Raw genomic sequence first — 11,470 nt, forward strand, 5'->3', positions numbered from 1 at the left:
TCTCTCTCTCTCTCTCTCTCTCTCTCTCTCTCTGTATGTCTGTCTCTAACACACACACATACACACACACACTCACACACATGCATCTCCATATATAAGAAGAACAATTCAATGTTTATGTAAGAAAGAGTTGATGCCAAGTTAAACAGCTCACTAAGATTTTACTAATCACAATATCAATTTAAAATTTCTATGTGAACAATTCTGGGTCAGAATTCTTGGAGAAGAGCCATATTTAGAATTCTCTGTACAACACTCAGGAATTGCTTTTCTTGATCTTAAACTCTTTATTTTTATTAGTCATCCCCTCTGCCATGTCACTGCCTGCCAAGTTACCACCAAATTCCCTGGTTAATCCTTTGAATTTTCAATATTCACTCCTTTATTTCTATTTTATCCATATCTTCATATCTTTTCCATTAATGATCCTTCTCTATTTGGCCCATTTCTAACTCTTTAAGTCTCACATGCTAAAAGCACAAAATAACTACTTTGAGACAGGAGTCACACAGGAGAGAGAAAATGGAATATTTTTCTTTTTTTGCTCATGTATTACTGCAATGAGTAAGCTTCTTTTCCAGTCTATTTATGACTTTCATCAAAGTAGTATCTGTTTCCAAAGTAAGAGAAAAAAAATGTAATAATATACTTCCCCAGTTTTATTCATTTGTATATAAATATCATAATATTTTGTAGCTGTATAGTAGTTCATTGATCACATTTTAATCAATTTACCTGTTAAAAAACAGCTAGGTTATTATCATTCCCTAGCTATTTCAAACAAGGCAGCAATGGCCATGAATGTACAAGTATCTCTGTCACTGGATGTATATAAATTGCTTTGAGTATATTCTCAGGAGTACAAAGTTATTTGTATTATAGTTCTCTATTTTAAGCTTATGACAAGCCTTTAGTTTTAGTTTCAAAGCATTTGTACTAATTTTTACTCCTTCAACTAATATAAGAGTTTCCCCTTTGCTATATATGCAACATTATTTAATGTCATCTCTATTCCTGACGATGGCCATTTTGACTGATCCAGATGAGATGGGATGAGATGGAATTATAAAAGTTTAAATATGTAATTCTGTAGTGATTAAAAATGTTTAACACTCTATAAAACTTTTATTTTTATTAGTTTTCATATTCAGTTCCATATCTTATTTTGTAGCTTTTCTGTGGGCTTTCTTGATGCTTACCTTTTATTCTTTGTAGATCCTATACCTTAACAGTCATCTATTTATGAGTGATGAAGGTTTTTTTTTCTATTAATTGGATACATGTTTAGTAGATCAAGAGTGTTCTCCATATCACAAAAGCCTTTTGGCTTCATCAAATATCATTTGTCAATCATTGAGCCTATTAATAATTCTACCAGAGTCTTATATAGAAAATTGCTACTTGTATCTACTTCTTAAAGTGCAGTTTTACCTCAAAAAGTATTAGAAACTGGGCCTTATATGCAAGTACCCGATCTATTTCCTATTGAGTTTTGTGAAATGTTATAGATAAATAAGGATCTGTTTAATTTTTATGAATAATGAAATTCAGGTTTCCCTGGACTATTAATTAAAGATGTGTTCTATTCTCTAACACATACTTTTATGGCATTTTTCTAAAAAAAATCAGATATTTGGGGAAGTATGAACTTATCTCTCAGTCGTTTACTCCTCTTCATTGACCAAATTGTCTGTAATGTCAACAAAATCTTGTTTTACTCATTTTTGTTCTGTAATATAAGTTGAGATCAGGTATGGTAATATCTCTCTCAGTATTTTACCTTTTAGGGACTAATCCATCTATCTGGCATCTTTTGTGCATGACTATGAATTTGAAGATGATTAGCTTTTCTATTTCTTTTAAGAATGACCTAAGATCCTGAATAGGATTTTAGTTAAACTGTAAATTGCTTTTTATAAAATAGCCATTTCCACCCAATCTGTTCTTCTAATATATAATATATATAGGCATGAGAAGAAAATCTTCCATTTTCTACCTCGTTATTATTTTTAGTATGTTTTTACTAAAAAAGAAAAAGTATGTTTTTACTAGTATGTTTTTACTCTAGACATTTTTCTTTTGCTTATGTTTTGTTTATCAAAATGTATTTTATTTTGTCTGTATTATTGCTGGCATTCTTTCTTTGTCTTTTTATTCCGATATGTTTTTTTATTAGTATATAACAAGTCACCACATTTTTTTCTTGTGTGTGTGTGTGTGTGTGTGTGTGTGTGATCTTTAGGGTCTCTTGTGTATATGCAGATGTGGTTACTTTGACTTTTTTTCTTATTTGATTCCTTTTAATTTTTTTGTCTTGTTGCAAGAGCTAAGACTTCAAGCACTATATTGATGTGAAGATAGAGGACACCCTGTGCTCTTCTTGATCTTTTTGGAAACACTTGAAATTTTCTATTATCCTGATATAACTACAATTTGTCATACTTGCCCTTTATTATGTTTTGGTATGTGCCTCTTTCTCTAGCTTTTCTTTCACTTTTATCATTATGGAATGGTAATTTTGTATGATGGTGTTATAGACATAGACCTAAGTAATCAGGACAGAGAAATAAAAAAAATAACTCAAAGGGAACTGTGAGTATTCATAGAAATATTTCAAAAGCTACTAAAGGTGAAATATTGTACTTAACATGGATTTTTGATATAAATTCATTAATTGACCATTATATAGCTTATCACTTAGATATTTCCATGCTATCTTCAATGTTTCTTTTTACTTGAAAGAAAACAATGAAAATAAAATGAATATTTTATATTTTCTCACTAATTATTATGATGAATTCGTTGTCATATAAATATTTTAACATGAAGCAATAATGCTGCTGCTCTGTAAATGGGATGATCAGATATTCTTAGACACCTTAAGTCATCTGTGACAGCTCAGACTTCAATGAAGCAGCTTTTTAATTATATGCAATTTCATGACTTTTCAGTCAAAGTTTTGAGGAAAACTCTTTTTGCTGATTCTTGGCAAACCTAAGATGTGTGATGTAGACGTTAGCCTCATACTTAAACAGAAAGATTTAATGCAGATTATGTTAGCAAGACTTGTGATCCTCCTCATTCCTGCAGCACAACAATGCTCCAGACTAGATGTTGCAGGGGCTTTTTAGGTATATAACTTTTTATTTATATATTTAAAAAAAAATAACTTTTTATTTATAACTTATTATAAATAAGTTTTAAGTTGGGCTCTAGTAGCATGTGTGCTTGTTTGTTCATTTGTTTACTTTAAGACAGAGCCTCTGTGTACCCCTTGCCTAGCTTCACATTTTCTCTGCCTCATGGCCTCAAATTCACAGAGATGAAGTTGTCTTTGCCTCCTATGTGCTCGGAAAAAAAATGCCAGCACAACTAGCTATTAACTGTGTCTTTATTCCATCCTTGTAACAAACAGGTGCTAAGACTTTTCCTTTCTTTTCAGAAGGAAGGAAACTGACATTTAAAAACACTAGCCAGCCGGTGAGCCTGTTTTTTGTGTAAATGACTAATCTTAAAACCTTGTCAAAGTGATTTGAGTCTCTGCATTGCAGTGTCATTGTTTTTAGTATATCAGTTATTGATATTTTGAATGCTCCATTTTAACAGAATAGATGGAAAAACTAAGGCCTATATATAAATATTCAGAGAAATATCAATGTCTTAAGGCTTCATTTGTGCTTTTCTATTTGCTATTATATAGTATTATTGTGTACCAGAATCATGTTTATATTTACACATATATTACATGTTCTCCAATAATTTTTATTGGCTTTGTTATTTACTCAAAATGATTTAATAATTTCCTTGAAGATTGTGATATAATATTTAGAATGTCTGCACATTTGAAATATTTATCCACTTTACTGTTTTGTCACCTTAATTAATAGCCTAATTCATGCATATCTCTGTGTAGTGGCATGTAATTGTATTTTAATAAATAAAGGCTGCCTGAAGATCTGAGAATATAACAGTCCTACTGGTCAGCTTTACAGACCAGGGAACAAACATCTTTAATCCCTGTAGCCACAATGACATACACCTTTAATCCCAGTAACCACCCTAGTTGTCATACAAATAGGGTGGTGCATGCCTTCAATCCCAGTGGGGCACGCCTTTAATACCACCCTAGAGAGGAATATAAAATAGGAGGAGACAGCTCTAATTCTGAGATTCTGAGATTCTTGGAAGCAGCATCACTTTTTCAGACTGAGGTTGAGGTAAGAGCTATTGGTTGACTGTTTTGCTTTTCAGATCTTCAGATGGAACCCCAATTTCTCTCTTGGAGGTTTTATTAATTGTGCTTCATCTGTGTATTATTCATGGAAAGAATGATCCAGAGTTGACACAATTTACTTTCTGATCACTGATATTTTAAGACTTTATGCTATCATTGTATGCAAACTTGTGTGATCTAGAGATGTGACAGAAAATTTACCTAAAGGCAGACACAGACATCAAAACAACACCTCTTTACTCGTCATAATGTCCTTTTTATATTATTCTATAATGTTACTTAGAAAAGATAATTTATTTTAACTATTTTTATTTACTTTTGGGTAAGGAATTATGGAATTGTGTATAACAATTGTGTTAATTGTGTATTAACAGTCATATTATTTATTTAAGTTTATGACGTGTATTGAATAAAAATGTCTAACACATGCTGCACAAATACTCTATGGTAAGCTATAACTCAAGTCTAATTTTTATTTTTACTTACTTTTTTTGTTTATACAGGACCTTTACTGATTTCACAGACTGATCTCATGCTTTCTGCATAAAAGCAGGTCCTGAATTTATGGTCTTCCCTACTCTATTGTAGGCATGTCTAGTTGTGCATGATTGTACTTTCAAAATGACAAACGTCTGTTCACCAAAACTCTGTTATTCTAAACATTTTACATGCATGAGATACTCTTCTAGTTATTTATTATGTAATGCTATTTATAAGTCAATAGATGTCTGCATAGTTCAAACTAAAAGGTACAAACTGGTACAGAGGCTTTAGATGAATAGCTAATTTCATGGAAACAGCCTGTTATAACACTGTGAAATAAGAAAAATCACGTTAAAGGGAAAAATGTTCGAGCCATCTCAAACATTTTCTGACACAAAAAATGTTGCCTTTATAAGTTACTTGGGAACTCACCAAGGCCAGCTGGCCTGGGTCTGAAAAAGCCTGGGATAAAACCGGACTCTCTGAACATAGCAGACAATGAGGACTACTGAGAACTCAAGAACAATGGCAATGGGTTTCTGATCCTACTGCACTCACTGGCTTTGTGGGAGCCTAGGCAGTTTTGATGCTCAACTTACTAGACCTGGATGGAGATGGGGATTCCTTGGACTTCCCACAGGGCAGGGAACCCTGATTGCTCTTCGGGCTGAGGAGGGAGGGGGACTTGATTGGGGGAGGGGGAGGGAAATGGGAGGCGGTGGCGGGGAAGAGACAGAAATCTTTAATAAATAAATAAATACATTTCCTATTCAAAAAAAATGTTGCCTTTGATAATATTCATAATTATTTTATCAGAAAGTTTACCTTTTGTTATATTTTAGGCATTAGTAAATAGACTAACTTTTCAGTGTGAATTCCACAAAATGTTGAAATTAAAGCTTCTTTTTAGTTATGGGCCTATCACAAAACATTTATAAATGGATATTTTGACAATTCATAGCATCAAAAGAATTGCTGAAAAACAACAACTAAAAAAAAAAGAAACTATAATCTAGTGACTTACAATTTACTAGCTTGATAACCATGCCTACTCTCTTTTGTCTGAGGTTTTATCATTTTAAAGAGGTTACATATATAATATTAATACCAATGAGTTTTTGTTCATTTCAAATTAGCATATATAGATTTTGTTTGGCTTAACTTTATCTAGGAGTTTTCATTTTTACTCATGTTTTGGGATTGGACCAAGAAAGTATTGCACACCAGTTCTCTCTGGTTGAAATGCACAAACTACTTGATGAGTAAATCCTAAATTAATACCATTCAAATATATACATCCTTTCAATATGAGAATGTGCAGAATAGTAGTAACGAGGCATAGTCAAATCAGGTTTGGAGTAGAAAGATGGGATAGAACATTATATAAGCCCAGTTTAACAGTCACATGCAGGTAACTAAAGTCCATCTAAAAAGTAGCTAAACCACAAATAATCAAATAAAAAATAGGGTGCAGTCCTAATCAGAGAACTCTCAACAGAGGATTTTGAAATGGCTGAAAGACACTTAAGGAAAAGCTCAATATCCTTAGCCATCAGAGACATGCAGTCAAAACAACTCTGAGATTCTATCTGACACCTGTAATAATGGTCAAGATAAAAAAAATAGCAATGACAATTTATGTTGGAAAGAATGTAGGGTAAATGGAACACTCCTGCATTGCTGGTGAAAGCGCAAACCGGTACAGTCCCTTTGTATATCACTATGTAAATTTCTTAGAAAATTAGGAAACAACCTTCCTAAAGACCCAGCAATACCACTTTTGGGCATATACCCAAAGGATGTTCAATTGTACCAAAAGGACATATGTTCAACCATGTTCATAGGAGCATTGTTTGTCATAGACAGAACCTGGAAACAACCTAAAAGCCCTTGATCAAAGAATGGATATGGTAAATGTAGTACATTTACACAATGGAGTACTATACAACCGAAAAAAAAATAACGACATCTTGAAATTTGTGGGCAAATGGATGGATATAGAAAACATCATATTTTGTGAGGTAACCCAGACCCAGAAAGACAAAAATTATATGTGCTTACTCATAAGTGGCTTTTAGACATAAAGCAAAGAAACCAGCCTACACTTCACAATCCCAGAGAACCTAGACAGCAATAAGGACCCTAAAAGAGACTTACATGTTTCTAACCAATATGGGAAATAGAAAAAGACAAGAACTCCTGAGTAAATTGGGAGCATGGGAACCATGGAAGAGAGTGGAAGTGGAGGAGAGAGGTAGAGAAGCGAGCAGAGAAAAATGAATAGGTCAATAAAATCAGTTTTGTTTTGTTTTTTTAAAAGTAGCTAAGCCCTATCTCTACAGTCTCCATTTGGAACCTGAATATCATAACAGTACACTGTACTTTATCTACTTGCTGTGTGACTTAATTTAATGCTTGTGTGGATGTTGTTGTTTATTGAAATAAACATCTTAGTTTCTAAAAAAATGAAATCTCTTACTGAGGAAAAGAGAGAGGTCAAGATTAGCATTCCTAATCATCATTTCTTTTTGAAAAGGATGGCCAGTGCATTAAAATTAGTCATAAAAAACTAATTTATAGGCCTCAGGCAATTTCTGGAAATCATGAAGATTCATGGAAAAGGGGTCTACTATCTCTCAGTCTAGAAAATAAAGACAAATGAGAGAGTTTTCTCCCTGTACTTTTATGAGTTCTGGCAAATGTAATTGCTTTCAAATCGGAAATACATTTTATAAAAATAGTAAGCTCCACTTGACAGTGTAGTAGCATTTAGGTCAATAGTAATCCTAAAAAATATAATTAGACAGTATAAAGAAAGTGCAGATGGCTTTTACATAATTCTGACCGTGTATGTTTGAGCTTTGCAATTTCCCTCTTGCAAGCTATTTCCCAAAACAGTTTGTGTGAACTTGTACTAACATTTCCTATGCAGTAGCCTCTCTTAATTTTCCGCCTTTTTTTTCTCCCCTGAGTAACTGGGATGGAAACATGCATGTGGTTTTCCTTGAGTAGTTATCCCAGAAGAAACAGAGTATTGATGACTTCAGATGTTGTCAGTGAAATCTAAAGTAGGCCATTTTTCTAATCATGAAATTATTGATTTTGTCGAAAAGCAATAGAAAATCTAGGAAATTCCGAAGCATAAAGAAAATGAATTAATTTTTTATAACTGCCAAAATTAATTATTTTTCTTCCTCTTACCTCTTTCTCCTTCCTTCTTCTAATCTCTCTTCATAATTTGAGTAATTTTCATTGTTCTATGAAGTGCTGTTCAAGAGGGAGCCTAAACATTAATTGTGGAAGAACAAAAATGAAGTTAGAAATTAAACTCCACCAAAAAATCCTTAGAAGCCATCTACAAGCTTTCATTCTACAAAAATGACATCCATGATGTTGAGAAGTGAAAGTGCGTAGTACCTTACCATGATCCAGAAAGTTCAGGATCTGAGGTTGATTGGAGAACATAATCTGAGGTGAAGGCCAGTCACTCTCCGGAATTATGGCTCTTTTAACTCATTTTATCACTATATTTAAGTCATATCTCTCAGTGACTGTGAATTGAGAACATCAACCTTAAGTTTTCTATAAAACTCCACAAGTAAAACTGCACTATGACATTTTAAACATCCACTAAAGAAAACATGTTTGTGTTTAAAATGAATACAGAGCCCACACAGAAACAATTTGTATTTCCCCCACTCTCCTTCCAAGTGGTGCTATTTTTCTTGTAGAAGCACTGTTTTGTCATTTTTAGATAGATATGCTTCAAATTTAATAATTTTTGTCTTTAGCATTTTAATTTCTTTAGTAATTCTGCTACTTATAGATATCTTAAACTTGTTATAAAATGAAGGATATTAAGTGATTGATTTATTAATCTTTGCAAATTAGTGACATTGTTAGGTACAGAAAAAAAAAACAACTGACTTTTTGGTGATTACTGTGGTATTAAAATTGACTATTCTTTGGGGGAAATTTTAAGGCATGTTTATTGGTTGATCAGTTTGCTACTTTTCTGTCAAATATTGCACAAGTTTAGGCTGTGCTAAGGAAGTAGAAATTAATAAAGTGATGAAGAAGGGATGGATTTATTTGTAGTTAGGTATTTTAAAGTAGGGTTTACTTAAGAAAAGCTCCCTTGAGTGGTCAGACAAGAGAATAAAGAGAAAAATAAACAGGTGGCCGATTGGTACTTCATAAGAAATGGAAAAAAAAATGGAGGTGAGTGGGGCCTGGAGTCTGTGGGATGGATTTTTTCTGCTATGATTTGATGGGATCACTACACCAGATGTGCTTTCCTTTAGGGTTCTGTTGAGCTGTCAACCTGGGCTTTCGTGGTGTTAGTCATTACTGTTTATGTCACTGACATCTATGATGCTCCTTCCAGCCTGGTCACAAATGAAAGCATGCCGAGTGAAGGATTCCTGACAGTGCATGGGTAGGAATTCCCTCTTGCTCCTTCCTCTCTGGAGAGATGTAATTGTCCAAACAAATAAGTTCTTAATTATGATTCTGGCTATTCTTAATGATTTTGTCTATTTTGTCACTGATCCAGGTCTTCTTCACCAGAATACAGAAAACATTATTAGCTAACAGAGTGCTCATTGCTCTACAAGTAGTTAACACTGTATGGTTTCCTTTCCCTTCTGAGTTTGTAGAGCCACCGTCCCATTCCAGCCCACCACATGTACTACATTGAACCCCAAGGAATCCTGCAGCTTCTTAGAGACTAAGAATACCCATGAATTGTATCTGTTGTGGGTGGTGGCTAATTTACCATATAAAAAGTCTTGTATACATCATCAAAGATAAATTTGTGACACTGAATTTCATGGTAGCGATGCAGCAGAATGATAACTGCTGATGATGCCATTGCACAGTTGAACATATGACAGTGTCAGATGGAAGAAACACATGCAGAATTTCAGAGACAGAAGGGTTCTAACCATGCATACTCATTTATTTCATATTATATATTTGTACTGTAAGATGAAAATTTTTAATTACCTAAAATGAGCAAGAAATAATTCTATTTCATTTTTCTCATTACCAGTCTTTACAATACAAAGATGACAGTGAAATATTGGAGATGTGTTTTAAATATATATTTGTTAAATATATATTGTAAAGCATCATTTCAATTCCATTTTAATATGTATCATAATAAAATTGCAAATCTGTCTTTTTAACACAAGGCACATAGCATTTCTGAGTTTATAAACAAAAAGAAAATTTATACACAAAAAAATGTTTTAAGCTCAGGAATTAAATTTCTAAAATCCAAGCTGCAACTGCCTAGCCAAAGCTTCTGATAGTCAAATTTCCTTTCACTAGTCATGAAGAGTTAGGTTTGTCATTTCTGGAATGTGTTACAGTTGATTGCTGTGTTCCTCTGGTAAGAGGAATGACCCAATGCTATCACTGTGCATGACCTGTACTGTCTAGAATAGTGGTTCTCACTCAACCTTTCTAATGCTGCAACCCTTTAACACAGTTTCTCATGTTATGTTCCCCAACCATAAAATTATTTTTGCTATTACTTTACAATTGTAATTATGCTACTGTTATAAATTTAAGTCAAATATTTTTGTGTTTTGATGTTCTTGAGAGACCCCTAGGAAGGGTCAATTTACTCCAGTGAGGGTCGGGACCCATAGGCTGATTACAGTTCTATAGTAAAAGGGAGGATATTCTCCAGTGTATATTAGTGCATACCATTCTACTTTATAAAATTAAAATAACAGTAATTGTTCTGTAGAATATTTTTTTGAATTATGTATTTGTAGAAATGGGACAAGACACTGTTTTTACCAGGTAAATTTTCTCTTCATTGTCAGTAGGTTATAGGCACAGTACAATTTCCTGGAGACTCAACCTTAAATGCTAATTATTTTTGAAGGTTTAAAATTTTCTTTACATTTCAATATTCCATATATTTTAGGATACATAATTCTTTCACTTGACATTACTATTAATTCATTTTCAAATAATTTATCTATTACACTAGGTGGCATGTATACTGTCGCCCAGACATGTGGACAACTAAATCCACTGAAAGCCTGAGAAAGCTTGGGAAAGAATAAAGCATGTTTTCTTGGTAGCAGCAATTTCTCAGGTCTGCTCCGCTTGCTAGAGGCAAGCAAGTGCTCTCATCTAAGAGAGGTTTCCTGACTCAGCTTCAGCTGCAATACCCTGCAGCTCTTTAAGAGGTCCTACCACGAAACATTTAAATGGTGTTGATGAAAAGCCGACTGAATGCTTGTTTGTTTTCGGCAGTAGCAGGAAAAAACCTGTGTTGTTTTAAAATGCCGGCATTCTAGGCTGTCCTGCCAGGGCAAACTCTGACTGTTTGAGGCAGGAGGGCCAACTACAGAGAGAGGACTTGAGTGTTGCCTGTGGGCATAATGCTGCAGCTTACTTGCTGACAAAAACCTTGAAACACTGTAGACTTGTGGCACTGAATGCGGCTCTGGCTGGTACCTCAGCAACAAGGTTAGAATGGCAGAAAGCTAAGGAATGGGCTGGATCCAGCAGGCAAAGCCAAGGCTTTAATCCTACCAATATTGCTCAGTAATTTAAAGGCTCATGTGGTCAGAAAAAGAGAAATAGATACAGTAAAAAGAGATTCAAAGACAAAGAAAATTTCTAAATGATTTACAGTGTGTTAAAAATATATGCAAGCTAAAAGTTAAAGTTCTTAAAAGTAAAAAAAATGAAAGAAAGAGAGTAGTTGGGTGTGGTAGTACACACCTT

This window comes from Microtus ochrogaster, linkage group LG1 (assembly GCF_000317375.1).
Source record: "Microtus ochrogaster isolate Prairie Vole_2 linkage group LG1, MicOch1.0, whole genome shotgun sequence".
Classification (NCBI taxonomy): domain Eukaryota; kingdom Metazoa; phylum Chordata; class Mammalia; order Rodentia; family Cricetidae; genus Microtus; species Microtus ochrogaster.